This window comes from Schistocerca gregaria, chromosome 2 (genome assembly GCF_023897955.1).
Source record: "Schistocerca gregaria isolate iqSchGreg1 chromosome 2, iqSchGreg1.2, whole genome shotgun sequence".
NCBI lineage: Eukaryota > Metazoa > Arthropoda > Insecta > Orthoptera > Acrididae > Schistocerca > Schistocerca gregaria.
Genome location: NC_064921.1, coordinates 758,800,839 through 758,816,545, shown reverse-complemented (window position 1 = coordinate 758,816,545; position 15,707 = coordinate 758,800,839). Strand labels below are relative to the sequence as shown.

Genomic DNA, 15,707 nt, shown 5'->3' with positions numbered 1-15,707 from the left:
ATGGGCTTGGTGTTAGGTATGAGAGAGGAGGAAGACTACCTGAGTTCTATAATAAATTTCAGCCAGTAATAGCGAATACTGTGTTCAAGAGTCAAAAGAGGAATACCTGGACAAGGCTGGAAGACAGGAAAGATTTAAGATACATCACATCATGATCAGGCAGAGATTCCGAAATCGGATATCGGACTGTAATGCGAACCCAGGACCAGATATAAATTCAGATTACAGTTTAGTGATGATGACGAGTAGGCTGAAGTTCAAGAAACTAGTGAGCAATAATAAATGCGCAAAGAAGTGCGATACGGGAATACCAAAGAATGATGAGATACCCTTGAAGTGAAGCTAATGCGAGGAATGAATAGATCAGTAGGCGGTTCAGTTGAACAAGGACAGACATCTCCAAAAAGGGTAATCACAAAAGTTGGAAAGAAAAACAGAGGTACAAGGAAGGTAATTGCGAAGAAACATGGACAACGGAAGAAATTCTTCAGTTGATCGACGAAAAAAGGAAATACAAAAATGTTCAGGGAAATTCAGGAATATAGAAATTCAAGTCATTTAGGAATGAAACAAAGAGGAAGTGCAGGGAAGGTGAGGAACAATGGCTGCATGAAAAATGTGAAGGAATTTAAAATGAAATTATTGTCGAAACGACTGACTCAGCATACAGAAAAGAAAAACCGTCGGTGAAATTAAAAGTAAGGGCGTTAATATTGAGAGTGAAATGTGAAATGCAGAAGGGAAAGTGGATGGGTGGAAAGAGCGCACCGAAGGCCTGTATGAGGAGGAAGACTTGTCTGATAGAAGAAGAAACAGGAGTCTGTGTAGAAGATATAGGGGATCCATTGATTGACTCAGAAATCAGGTTTTGGAGACTTAAGATGAAATAAGGCAGGAGTGACAGATAACACTCCATTGGAATTCTTTAAATTATTGTGGTAAGTGGCAACCAAGCGACTGTTGGAGTTGGTGAGCAGAATGTATGAGACTGCCGATGTGCCATTACATTTTCGGAAAAACTTCATCCACATAGTTCCGGAGATAACAAGAACTGACATGTGGGAGAATTAACGCACAATAAGCTCAACAGCTCATGCATCCAAGATGCTGACTAGAATAATACACAGAAAAATGGAAAAGTGAATGAAGGATATGTTAGATGACGATCAGTTTGATCTTAGGAAAGGCAAAGGCACCAGAGAGACGATTCTGGTGTTGTGATTGATAATGGAAGCAAGATTTAAGCAAAATCAAGACACGTTCATAGAATTTGTTGACCTGGAAAAAGCGTTCGACAATCTAAAATGGGGTAAGATGTTCGAAATTCTGAGAAAAATAGAAGTAATCTATAGGGAAAGATGGATAATTTACAGCGTGTACAAGGACCAAGAGGGAACGATAAGACTGGAAGATCAAGAACGAAGTGCTCGAATTAAAACCTATATATCGTCGAAGCAATGTCGGAAACAAAAGAACGGTTCAAGACTGGGATTAAAATTCAAGGTTTAAAGATGTCAGTAATAAGATTCGCTGATGACATTGCTGCCCTCAGTGAAAGTGAAGAAGAATTTCAGGACCTGTTGAATGGAATGTACAGTCTAATGAGCAAATCGAAGAAAAACTAAAGTAACGAAAAGCAACAGAAATGAGAACAGCAAGAGACATAATATTAGAACTGGTGATCTGCTACCTAGGCAGCATGACGAACGGAGCAATGAGTACATAAAATGCAGACTAGCACTGGCGGAAAGGGCATTCCTGGCCGAGGGAAGTCTACTAGTATTAAACAAAGGCCTTAATATGAGGAATAAGTTTCTGAGAATGTACGTTTGCAGCACAGCACTGTATGGTAATGAAGCAAGGACTGTGGGGAAACCGGAACGGGGGAGAATCGGAGTATTTGAGGAGGTTCCCCACAAAATCGCCGGGGAAATAAATATAGGGAAATCACTGACAACAGGAAGGGACAGGATGTTAAGACATCTTAGAATAACTGGAGACTGGAGACCGTGCTACCATAAGATGTTGTACTTAATATCTGTACAGGTAATCGATCAGCTAATGGATTCAACGAACTCTCTGTAGCGTTAACGCTACCCCCGTGCGAGAAGGTTGCGTTTGCTCTTTGGACTGCAGTAGCTTCTTGGAGAGCGAAATATAAAGCAAACAGCAGAATTAGATGACACGATCTGTTACGGTCTGCGTTTGAGAATAGACATGTACAAATTTTGAACAGATTTGCAACTCTTGTTGTCCGCCATTAAAGGTTATTTTATTTTACTTTGCTGTTGTGAAGCATGTGTTCAAAGTATTGAAGATAAGAGACAGTAATTTTCCTCAAGGATATTATATAGTGTTGAAAGTATATTTAAATAACTTTCCTTTCATAAACTCTCATTTCCAAGATTGAACATATGTGCAAGGCTTCTATAGAACCTTCGGACATTTGGTTCGTGACGATGCTGACGAATCTTCATCACGGTCTTCGGATACCTACGGAGGTGCTTTTACAGATGATTGAAATAATCTGCTGTCCAGCTACGTATCGTCGAACCACCTGATAACTGAATTGTACTGGATCAGTTTTCGAAGCTTCTATGCAAACTCCTAAATACTACCATCAATATAAAGACGACTGAGGAAAAGCTGCTGCCGCTCCTATGCAACAATATAGTCTAGCACCATTAAGTACTGCCTTACAATTCTCGGCCGGGGGTGTTGAATTTTCCGCGACGTACAGGAAGCAGTCTAATGAAGAGCATTCAAGGCAGTGAAGGGAATCTGTATTTTCTCTGAACAGATAATAACGAACGATTTTAACTCAATTTAACCTTAATGAGAACCTTCCCTGTCACTAAATAATTTCATTTCAATGAACTTGATATTAGTTAACTTCATAATTACTTAGTTATTTCCTTCTAGTGTAGGAGTATTAAAACAAGTAACAACAGTCAATTATTTATCTAATCCCAGGATACATTTAAATTAAAATTAAATAGCAGAGGTAGTTGTAGAAGATAAAGACTATAGAGGAAGACAGGAATTGGAATACATCCAGCATATAATTGAGAAAGTAGGCTGCAATTGTTATTCTGCCAGAAAAGATTGGCACAGGAAAGAAATTAGTGGAGGGGAGCATCAAACCAGTTGTTTGTTGTTATTGTTGTGGTCTTCAGTCTTGAGACTGGTTTGATGCAGCTCTCCATGCTACTCTATCCTGTGCCAGCTTCTTCATCTCCCATTACCTACTGCAGCCTACATCCTTCTGAATCTGCTTCGTGTATTCATCCCTTGGTCTCCCTCGACGATTTTTACCCTCCACGCTGCCCTCCAGTACTAAATTGGTGATCCCTTTACGCCTCAGAACATGTCCTACCAACCGATCCCTTCTTATAGTCAAGTTGTGCCAAAAACCCCTCTTCTCCCCAATTCTATTCAATACCTCCTCATTAGTTACGTGCTCTAATCTTCAGCATTCTTCTTTCTTTACATTTCGAAAGCTTCTATTCTCTTTTTGTCCAAACTATTAAACGTCCATGTTTCAATTCCATACATGGCTACACTCTATACAAATACGTTTAGAAACGACTCCCTGTCACTTAAATCAATACTCGATGTTAACAAATTTCTCTTCCCTGCCATTGCCAGTCTACATTTTATATCCTCTCTACTTCGACCATCATCAGTTATTTTGCTCCCCAGATAGCAAAACTCCTTTACTACTTTAAGTGTCTCATTTCCTAATCTAATTCCCTCAGCATCACCCGACTTAATCCGACTACATTCCATTATCCTCGTTTTGCTTTTGTTGATGTTCATCTTAAATCCTCCTTTCAATACACTGTCCATTCCGTTCAACTGCTCTTCCAAGTCCTTTGCTGTCTCTGACAGAATTACAATGTCATCGGCGAACCTCAAAGTTTTTATTTCTTCTCCATGGATTTTAATACCTACTCCGAACTTTTCTTTTGTTTTCTTTACTGCTTGCTCAATGTCCAGATTGAATAGCATCGGGGAGAGGCTACAACCCTGTCTCACTCCCTTCCCAACCACTGCTTCCCTTTCATGTCCCTTGACTCTTATAACTGCCATCTGCTTTCTGTACAAACTGTAAATAGCGTTTTGCTCCCTGTATTTTACCCCTACTACCTTCAGAATTTGAAAGAGATTATTCCAGTCAACATTGTCAAAAGCTTTCTCTGAGTCTACAAATGCTAGAAACGTAGGTTTGCCTTTCCTTAACCTTTCTTCTAAGATAAGTCGTAGGGTCAGTATTGCTTCACGTCTTCCAACATTTCTACGGAATCCAAACTGATCTTCCCCGAGGTCGGCTTCTACCAGTTTTTCCATTCGTCTGTAAAGAATTCTCGTTAGTATTTTGCAGCTGTGACTTATTAAACTGATAGTTCGGTAATTTTCACATCTGTCAACGCCTGCTTTCTTTGGGATAGGAATTATTATATTTTTCTTGAAGTCTGAGGGAATTTCGCCTGTCTCATACATCTTGCTCACCAGATGGTAGAGTTTTGTCATGACTGGCTCTCCCAAGGCCGTCAGTAGTTCCAATGGAATGTTGTCTACTCCGGGGGCCTTGTTTTGACTCAGGTCTTTCAGTGCTCTGTCAAAGCAGTTAGAAGTCTGATACTCCAAAAAATATATATGCACGTGGTGGTGTTTGCATCCGAGCTATCCCACTTGCAGATAAAACAGCAGTGTATTCTTGTGAAAGAACTTATTACTTTCATTATCGTCGAAGATACGCTATCACGAGTGTGTACCAGAAGAAGTGACACGTTTGATAAGTATTTTTCAAATGAGTGAAATATCTAACCAGAACTGTTTACATAAACGAGAAATATGGAGAGGATCATGTGGAAAATACTGTTAAGAAAGCGTGCGTTAAGTCATAGAGGTGTAACTTCCACATCATTTGAGGGAGTAAAAACTGTAGAGGAAGACAGAGGTTGGAGTATCTCCGGCAAATAATTGAGGACGTTGGTTGCTCTGAAACAAGGAGGTTGGTATAGGAGAGACGTTCATGGTGCGCAGCATCAAGAGTAATTATTCTCTTCCCCCACCATCCAAAGAAACTTTGTGTAACAAATCAGGTATTCAAACTTAGTTTAGATCAGTCGATGAATAGTCGCCATGCTTGAACGTAGTGTTGCACTTCGCGGCTTGAAGCATAACTAAAACCCCCGATACGATAATTAAACTTGAATATATCGCCACGTATGAAAAATCGTATGCAAAGAACAGCTCCATTACATAATTTTGGCCATATAAAAACAACTGATTTTTTTAAAAAACCAAACTTTTATGGATTTGAAATCAGCAAGTTCAAATTTAATTTTTAAAAAATTATGTCAGATATCTACAGTGTGTTCGTCAATATCATCAAGTATAAAGTTCATCAGAGAAAATCCGTGATGAGAGGCCTTAGCTGGACTTCCACACATGATAACAGACATATCATGAGGATATAATCTGAGATGGACATGTGGAACGGCTCTCCCTTCTACTCTGTATGGTCCACATCTACGTCTACATCTACATTTATACTCCGCAAGCCACCCAACGGTGTGTGGCGGAGGGCACTTTACGTGCCACTGTCATTACCTCCCTTTCCTGTTCCAGTCGCGTATGGTTCGCGGGAAGAACGACTGCCTGAAAGCCTCCGTGCGCGCTCGAATCTCTCTAATTTTACAATCGCAATCTCCTCGGGGTGTATAAGTAGGGGGAAGCAATATATTCGATACCTCATCCAGAAACGCACCATCTCGAAACTTGGCGAGCAAGTTACACCGCGATGCAGAGCGCCTCTCTTGCAGAGTCTGCCACTTGAATTTGCTAAACATCTCCGTAACGCTAACACGGTTACCAAATAACCCTGTGACGAAACGCGCCGCTCTTCTTTGGTTTTCTCTATCTCCTCCGTCAACCCGATCTGGTACGGATTCCACACTGATGAGCAATACTCAAGTATAGGTCGAACGAGTGTTTTGTAAGCCACCTCCTTTGTTGATGGACTACATTTTCTAAGGACTCTCCCAATGAATCTCAACCTGGTACCCGCCTTACCAACAATTAATTTTATATGATCATTCCACTTCAAATCGTTCCGCACGCATACTCCCAGATATTTTACAGAAGTAACTGCTACCAGTGTTTGTTCCGCTATCATGTAATCATACAATAAAGGATCCTTCTTTCTATGTATTCGCAATATATTACATTTGTCTATGTTAAGGGTCAGTTGCCACTCCCTGCACCAAGTGCCAATCCGCTGCAGATCTTCCTCCATTTCCCTACAATTTTCTAATGCTGCAACTTCTCTGTATACTACAGCATCATCCACGAAAAGCCGCATGGAACTTCCGACACTATCTACTAGGTCATTTATATATATTGTGAAAAGCAATGGTCCCATAACACTCCCCTGTGGCACGCCAGAGGTTACTTTAACGTCTGTAGACGTCTCTCCATTGAGAACAACATACTGTGTTCTGTTTGCTAAAAACTCTTCAGTTCAACCACACAGCTGGTCTGATATTCCGTAGGCTCTTACTTTGTTTATCAGGCGGTAGAGCGGAATTGTATCGAATGCCTTCCGGAAGTCAAGGAAAATAGCATCTACCTGGGAGCCTGTATCTAATATTTTCTGGGTCTCATGAACAAATAAAGTGAGTTGGGTCTCACACGATCGCTGTTTCCGGAATCCATGTTGACTCCTACAGAGTAGATTCTGGGTTTCCAAAAACGAAATGATACGTAAGCAAAAAACATGTTCTAAAATTCTACAACAGATCGACGTCAGAGATATAGGTCTATAGTTTTGCGCATCTGCTCGACGACCCTTCTTGAAGACTGGGACTACCTGTGCTCTTTTCCAATCATTTGGAACCTTCCGTTCCTCTAGACACTTGCGGTACACGGCTGTTAAAAGGGGGGCAAGTTCTTTCGCGTACTCTGTGCAGAATCGAATTGGTATCCCGTCAGGTCCAGTGGACTTTCCTCTGTTGAGTGATTCCAGTTGCTTTTCTATTCCTTGGACACTTATTTCGATGCCAGCCATTTTTTCGTTTGTGCGAGGATTTAGAGAAGGAACCACAGTGCGGTCTTCCTCTGTTAAACAGCTTTGGAAAAAGGTGTTTAGTATTTCAGCTTTACGCGTGTTATCCTCTGTTTCAATGCCATCATCATTCCGGAGTGCCTGGATGTGCTGTTTCGAGCCACTTACTGATTTAACGTAAGACCAGAACTTTCTAGGATTTTCTGTCAAGTCGGTACATAGAATTGTACTTTCGAATTCACTGAAAGCATCACGCATAGCCCTCCTTACGCTAATTTTGACATCGTTTAGCTTCTGTTTGTCTGAGACGTTTTGACTGCGTTTAAACTTGGAGTGAAGGTCTCTTTGCTTTCGCAGTAGTTTGCTAACTTTGTTGTTGAACCACATGTGTTGTTGAACCACATGTATGGAGTCCCATGTCTGTGGGCTATAAATATCCAAACGCACAGGATCGTAAACAGAGCATTTTGAGATTAGCAAGTGTTGGTCGGTACAAGATCTCCGAAATGAACACTGTATGTGGAATACACGTTTAAAGCTGCTAAAAACAACTGTCTGTTGCATCCACGTGGCTGACGCTATCCTAAAAAATAGTACATAGTTGTGTCCGCTGCCGTGTTTACTGCTGCACACGATTTATGAAAGCTTCTTCAGGATGGTTAATCGTTACGAGAATATGCCGACTCGCCTTTAAGGTTCGCGTAGACAGAATGGCGAACGAATACACATAAAAAAGGCTCGCGGCAAGATGTCATGTTGACTGGAAGAAGTTCGTCGCCACGGCTATGAGCTTGCTAGAGACTTGACCGTCTTAAAATACTTTTGAAATCGTGTATCATACCTTTAAAAAAATGCTTGTTAATAACCACCACAAGCTGCTAAGAGTTACTATTTTTATTATCCTGCACTTTGTCGTTCGAACTACAAAGATCTTGTTGCCACAGAAGAATTTGAGGAGATGGTGTCAGATCGTTGTGGGAGATGGTTCACAAACAAGCTGTGGGAAATTTACCCATGGAGTACTACGTGAAAGAGCAAATTGCGGAGACGAAGTACTCTTAATACACAACATTTTGCAATACTTAAAAGTGCCCAATTGTAGTTTATACAGGGACTGGACAAAAGTTTCGAAAAGCCGAGAGAAATGCATGCTTGAATGTACACGCAGGTGCTAGCCAGCCTGCAGGGTGAGCTGCTTTTGTTTGACAACAAACAGCGCCTGTACGAGGTCCTCAGTAAGTTGCAAGTGTCGATCATGGTCAGAACAGTGTTCTGCGTAGTTGTGGTTGCGTTATGTCGTTGCTAAGCGAATTCGAAGGTGGGGAAGTTGCTCATGCTTGTACGGCGGGTGTTTCCATAAGCAAGATAGCCGAAGTGTTTGGTGTTTCAAGAGGCACGGTATCGAAGATTTATATTGTGTACAGGGAAAGCGGAAAAACATCACACACTAAGTCACAATTCGGAAGAAAGCGTCTACTGAGTCATCGTGACAGACGGTCATTCAAAAGGACTGTAACGAAAAATAAGATGACAACAGCTGACAAAGGCACTACCGAACAGAATGTTACACTTGAGAACATTTTCGGTAGCAAAACAAAACGAAGGGAGTTTACGTACCAAGATTGAAATATCACAGGGATTCGGTGATGATTTGGACAGACGTATCATGGTATCCCATGCGCCCCTCGGTTAGGTTTTTGTGACCATTTGGGCTGGTCCGGTCCATCCCACGGTACGTTGTTTGTTCCCAAATAGTAATGCTGTGTTTCGAGACAATACGTCCCCTGGTAAAATAGCATGCAGCGTCTAGGACTGGCTTTGTGAGCACCTGGATGAACTGTCGCAACTCCCACGGCCACCAAAGTCACCAGATCGCAATATTATTTTGCCTCTGTGGACTGATTTGAAGACAGGACCTGTATTTGTCCATTTAGAGAGGACTGGAAGCTGTTTTGAATGCCAGTCAGTATCCTACACCTTGTTAGTCTGCATTGTTTTTTGTTTTTTGTGTTTTCATATTTTTGTCCACCCCCTGTATATCCCGTATCATGTAGAAGAATCATAATATTTTTATTACTACAGAAAGAAGGCTATTGGAAAACAACTGCATTCAGTTTAATAAATACCAATAGATTCAGTTACCCAGAACCAGTGCAATTAAAGATATACAGAAAATGAGCGTAAATTCTCACATTTCCAGATTCCCTGTTTCACTGCAAAAGTACACTGAGCATGTTTTCACCATCAGACACTGAGGAGCTCTCATCACCAAATATTTTTAATGATTAACACCTCAGGTAGCATCTCCCAAATCTTTTTCTTTGTACAAATCTACTATTATTTGTGTACTTCGCAAAAAAGAAACAAAAGCAGATATCACGAATCTTTCCACTCCATCTAGGACGAAATCCACATTTAGAACAAACATTAATCTTTTGCAGTAGTAGCTCACGTTTGCGTGTAGCCGTAGATAGCTGTATGCCAACCATTATTACACACTAGAGTGCACACATTACGCCGCGTGGAATGACCGCGTGGTTTGAGGCGTCATGTCATGGATTACGCTACCCCTTCCGCCGGAGGTTCGAGTCCTCCCTCGGGCATGGGTGTGTGTGTTATTCTTAGCGTAAGTTAGTTTAAGTAGTGTGTAAGTCTAGGGACCGATGACCTCAGCAGTTTGGTCCCTTAGGTACTCACACACACAGCTTACATTACTCAACAGCAAAAAGTCGATTGGTAGCATCCAAAATGCTTCTTCTGTATACTTTTCGGAATATCTTTAGCATGCCAGAGCTAAGGACTTTATTGTAATCTAACAACAGGAATATCCAAAGATCTGCAAGTAATTAAAATGTGCAAGTATCGGCTAGAAGGATAGAAGACACATTCTGAGGAGAAACATTTTCAGTAAAAGTTTAACTTTCACTGTATCAGACCCATCATTGTGACGTGACCAAAAGTAATGGACTGTGCAACAGCAGAAATATCAGATGCCATATTGTACGAGGGGTGTTCGGTAAGTGATACAACACTTTTTTCCTGGAAGCAGGTTGGTTTTATTCAAGGTTCCTCACTCTTTTGCCTACAAAACTCTATTTTTTAACACAGTCTCCGTTCAACGCGTGGCCTTACGCCACCCTACAGGGAGTCCTTGTACGCCCGCATTGCACCACTCAACTGGTCGTCGGGAGCCGACGTCTTGGTGGATCAATAACCTCCCTACATCCATGTATTGGTTCCCGCGGAGTGCATCCTTCATTGGGGCAAACAGGAGGAAGTCGGAAGGTGCGAGATCCGGGCTGTTGGGTGGATGACGAAGAATAGTCCAACGAAGTCTTGTGGGCTCCTCTAGGGTCCACGGACTTGTGTGAGGCCTTATATTGTCACGAAGAAGGGAAAGTTCTTTTGCATTTATGTGGCTACGAACAAGCTGAAGTCGTTTCTTCAATTTTCTGAGGGTTGCACAATACATTTCCGAGTTGATCGTTGCACCACGAGGGAGGACATCAAATAGAATAGCTCCTTCGGGCTCCCGGAAGACGGTCGCCATCACTTTACCGCCTGAGGGTGCCGCTTTGAACTTTTTCTTCGGAGAAGATGTGGTATGGCGCAACTCATCGGATCGCGTTTCCTTGGCGGGTCAAAGCGGTGAAGCCATGTGTCATCGCCTGCGACGATGTTCGACAAAAAATTGTCACGATCACTCTGGTAAAGCGCAAGCAATTTTGCACAATGCTCCTTCTTTGCTCTTTATGTTGTTCTGTTTCGCGGCGAGGAACCGAGCGGGTACGCACCTTTGAGTACCCCCATCGGCGGACGAGTGTGCCAGTACTACCAAGTGAGACGTCCAGTTGTGCAGTGAGGAGTTTAACTGTGACCGCCGATCACCTAGAATGAGAGTGTCCGCACGTTCCAGCTCTGCAGGAGTCACAGCTGTGTGCGCCGGCCGACATGCGGGAGATAGGGCTGGTTCTCGCAATCTTGTTGCGATGATGGCAGGAGCCTCTCCCAACGACTCGTAGTAGACATTCTGCAACCGCCTATGAATATCTGTGACGCTCTGGCTTTCCCCAAAGGAAACTCAATGACTCTGCTTGGAATGCACGTCCGTTACAGACACTACTTATAGGACTGCCTCCTCTCGGAGCGTCATGAAACTGTAGGGGCTCAAGCACAATATTCCACGATGTCCCACAACAAATTCCGTACTTTTTAAACCGAAATTGGCCGAGAAAGAAATGGTTTCATTACTTGTTCAACGCCCCTCATGCATTGCTCCTACTGTGCAATTGAGGACATCTTTTCCACTCGAGTACACCCGATATGGACAAGAACTTCCTTCAGAACGGTCCAACCGTTTTAATAATTACAAGTGATTGTAGTATTGACTTTAGAGCAAGGTAATATAGCAAGACAGGAGAACAACTGGACTTTATCACAGAAGGATTCAGATTGCTCTGTATCAGCACAACAGGCGAGGCATGGCAATATCTCTATTAACCAATATTGCACAATGTGGATCACTGTAGACTTTCTCGGCGAAACGAGTAACCTTCTAAATATTCGAGTTTGCAGCCTACCTAATATTGTCGTTTTACACAACATTACGGTTTCAGTATCTGCCGTAACATCGTGTAAAGCAATTATAGCAACTTGTCTATAAAATTGGAAATCTGGAGATTAGTTTTCAAACGTCGAAAACCTTAAGTTACAAAGCTCGCCTTTTTACAAGCTGCCACTGGTAGTCCTACTGAGCGGTGACATTATTACTGAAAATGTGTCGTTTGTTATCGCCTCTCAGAGACTGATCTCGTATTCGGTTAATTGTGAGCGTTTAAAGAAAAAAATGTGATAAAATTGAAGTAATGGACTGTGTAACATGAAGACTTTCGTTAAATAAATTTTGTACATTTTCGTAAAGCATAAACCGATTAGTCCCGAATCTCTTCGTTGAACTTTTGGTCATCAGTCATCTTTAGAAATGTTTACACCTGGTTTGCGGAATTTCGTCGTGGTCGTACAACTGCCCGAGATTAATTTGGTAAAGCGCTACCAATCCGATTGTTGTTCAACAAAACAAAACAAACGAACTATGTCGTGTGGAACGTGATTCAAGAAGACTGTGTGTGGCTAACCACGAGAAGGAGGGATCCTTAGGGATACTGAAGGCATGTTCGATTTCCATTAATGTTTAGCTGTGGAAATTATCTGCTCTCGATGAACTTCGCTCCATTTGATGGTAGCTCGAGACTGGTTCGTGTCAGTTGGTATGTACGGAAATGCTCAAACATACAAGCGAGGTAGCAGGATATGAAATTTGGATCTATCCGAAAGAGCCGGAATCTGCGCAATAATCAACTGTTTCGTTGCTTCAGGTGAACCGAAATCAACGAAAGCAATTCATCGGTGAAGCATTTCCTTGATAGTGGTAGTTTGTTTGTTTGGCTACAGTTGACATGTCACGATCATTGCTTTAGAGGATCGAAGTACAGTTAATACTGAATGGTAAGGTGTGCGACAATTTGTTTACCACAAGTGGTCGATGAAATAATGAAACAAAAAAACTCAAAACGCTAAGACGAGGCAATGTAATACAGCACGTCAGACGACTGATTACAGCTGTTGCCGAAGATAAAAATTTAATCAATGTCTCATTGCCCTATTCGCCAGATTTACTGCTTAACAACTGCTTTTTGTACCCTCATTTGAAACGACAGCGATTTTCATCACGTTAAGAAATTGTTGAATTATTTCAAAACCATGTTTATGTTGCACTGACTTCAGAGTTGAAAAAATGTTTGGGGTTCATTCGTACGCATCTGAACGTATATAAAGTTTAAAGAAGAATACTGTAAGAAAGAGAAAGAGAAATTTCGACGTCAGCTGCAATCTGGTGACAACTGATAATTTGTGCCAGGCAGGGACTCGAACTTCGATCTTCCATTTACCACGAGCGGTCGTTTTAACTAGTTCGGCTATCCGAGCATACGTCCCGTCCAACCCAAATTCCCACATGTCGCACACTACGTATGTGGAGTCCCCCTATCCATTACCCTCCGTGCTCGTATTTCCCACAAGAAGTCAAACGAAGAATGCGTCCGCACGGAAGGTATCATTAGTTGCCGTCAAGAACGCAAATATTTATATGTGTGGTGTCTGTTCTTTCGGACAATATATGCACCTTGATGGCAAATAATGAGTCTTTCAGTATGGATACACTCTTCGTTCGACCTCTCGCGGGAATCAGATGAGGCTACAAGCAATGATGGTAATGGACAGGGGACACTACGTATGTAACGGGGAACATATGAGAATTTGTGTTCGACGGAAAGTATGCTCGGATAGCAGCAGTGGTTAAGGTGATACCTTGCGATAAGCGGGAAATCGGAGTTCGAGCCTCTGTCGGGCGCCAATTTCCACTTTTCGCCTTTTATTGATGTCAATGTCTGACTGCAGCTAATGTCAGAATTTCTCTTTCGTCATGTATATATAGGACTGTGGGATCACGTCCGAAAGAACAGCCGGCCGCCGTGACCGAGCGGTTCTGGGCGCTTCAAATGGTTCAAATGGATCTGAGCACTATGGGACTTAACTTCTGAGGTCATCAGTCCCCTAGAACTTGGATCTACTTAAACATAGCTAACCTAAGGACATCGCACAATCCACGCCCTAGGCAGGATTCGAACCTGCGACCGTAGCGGTCATGCGGTTCTAGACTGTAGCGCCTAGAACCACTCCAGCCGGCTCTGGGCGCTTCAGTCCGGAACAGCGCGGCCGATACGGTCGCATGTTCGAATCTCGCCTCGGGCATGGATGTGTGTGATGTCCTTAGTTTAGTTAGGTTTAAGTAGTGCTAAAGTCTAGGGGAATGATGACCTCAGATGTCAAGTCCCATAGTGCTTAGAGCCATTTGAACCGAAAGAACAGACACCATAGGCATAAATTTTCTTTCACTATTTCCGCGACTCCCGTAGATTCTGTTGGTTGTCTTAGCGAGCAAAACATCAGCTGAAAACACGAGAGATATAGGGGCCGCTTCCTACCTGTGTGTGATGGATGTGGTGGCGACGTGGCTGGCGGCCGCTATGTGGTCAGTGTCGGTAGCGCGCCCTACATATATTTGTGTGTGTGTGTGTGTGTGTGTGTGTGACTTATCGCTGCGCACCTCCTATCAGAGCAGGCACACAAACGCAGCTATGGGCGGCAGATCACAGCCACTCGAAAGATCTTAGCTAACTGATAGCCATTAGCGCTCAATTGACACAAGCTTGGTTATGTCATGGATATTTTTTACGATGCAACCGTCACACCAGTTTCACAAGATTGCGATCGAGATCCACATGATATCCTGTATACGTAATAAAAGGTCAAGAGCATGTGTTTAAAAAAAGCAATGACAGGAAAACGTTTTCTTTTTGCATCGCGTCGTTCGTATTATCACAAAATAATGTAGAGAATGTCATAGACATGATAAGCGAGATGGAGGTGACAATCTTTAAAACAAAGGTGGTTTTCGCTGCAGTGAGGTCTTTTCCCAAAATTTCATTTACCGTCAGTCTCTTCCGAATGTCAAAGTATTTTGTTGACCTCCGCTACACAGGGAGAAATTACCGTGGTGACAAAATACGTGGTGTGTCTAAAAAGTTCGGTGAATGGTGTCAGATCTGAACGGCAACTTGGCACATGTGTGCGTCCATGCGCATGGGTCTTCAGAGACTTGAGGAGAATCGGTACACGGCATGCACTGCAAGTGACTGTGTGTGTAGACAGACTGCGACCAGTTGAACGTAGTCAGCGTGCGAGGAAGTGTCACAGCGCAATGGAGCAACGTGTAAACATCACGTTCTGCTACAAATTGGGGAAGATTGCAACGGAGTCACATGGAATGTTGATGCCGGTGTACGGAAGGAAAGCCGTGAGCAGAAAATGTGTTTACGAATGGTTTAAACGCCTCTGTGATAGGAAGGAAACAACTGAGGATGAGCCACGTTCAGGTCGGCCATCGGCAAGCAGAACCCCAGAAAGATCGAGAAAGTGTGACAAATGCTGGCACAAGATCGGCGACGGACTCTCGGATTGACTGTGGAGGAACCGGGCATTAGCAAGGACACGGTGCAGACTATCGTCCGCTGTGGTTTGGGTAAGCGGAAGATCTGCTCCCGATTTGTGCCGCACAAGCTCACAGACGAGCAGTATGCAAAACGGATGGAAACTGCTGGTGATTTCATTTCCATGTGTAACCATGATCCATTGCTTCCGAACACCATCGTCACGGGACATGAGACATGGTGCTACCAGTTCGATCCGGAATCAAAACTGCAATCGATGTCATAGTGTTTACCGTCTTCCCCGCGACCAAAAAAAGAGCCATCTGCAAAAATCCGAGGTGAAAACACTGTTGATCGCCTTCTTCGAGAACAACGGCATCATCCACAGGAATTTGTTCCTGCAGGTAAAACCAGTAACGCTACATTTTACCAGTCCGTTTTGTACCGATTGCTACAGCCTATCCGGCTGGTTCGGCCAGAGTTGCACAGGACTTGAAAATGGGTGCTGCTCCATGACAATGCCCTGCACACACCGCGATCTATGTGCTCCAGTTTCTAGCGCAGACGATGATAACTGTTCCTGAATT

The 15,707-nt window shown here is 42.9% G+C and overlaps 1 protein-coding gene across 1 annotated transcript in view; it reads right to left on the bottom strand.

Annotated features, from left to right (window-relative positions):
- Positions 1–14,184, bottom strand: part of LOC126334964 (15-hydroxyprostaglandin dehydrogenase [NAD(+)]-like) — a 61,484-nt gene extending 47,300 nt beyond the window's left edge. The window contains exon 1 of the mRNA XM_049997736.1: positions 14,116–14,184. The gene's annotated coding sequence lies outside the window, so the exon portion shown is untranslated. The remainder of the gene's footprint in view (positions 1–14,115) is intronic.
- Between the last annotated feature and the right edge of the window lie 1,523 nt (positions 14,185–15,707).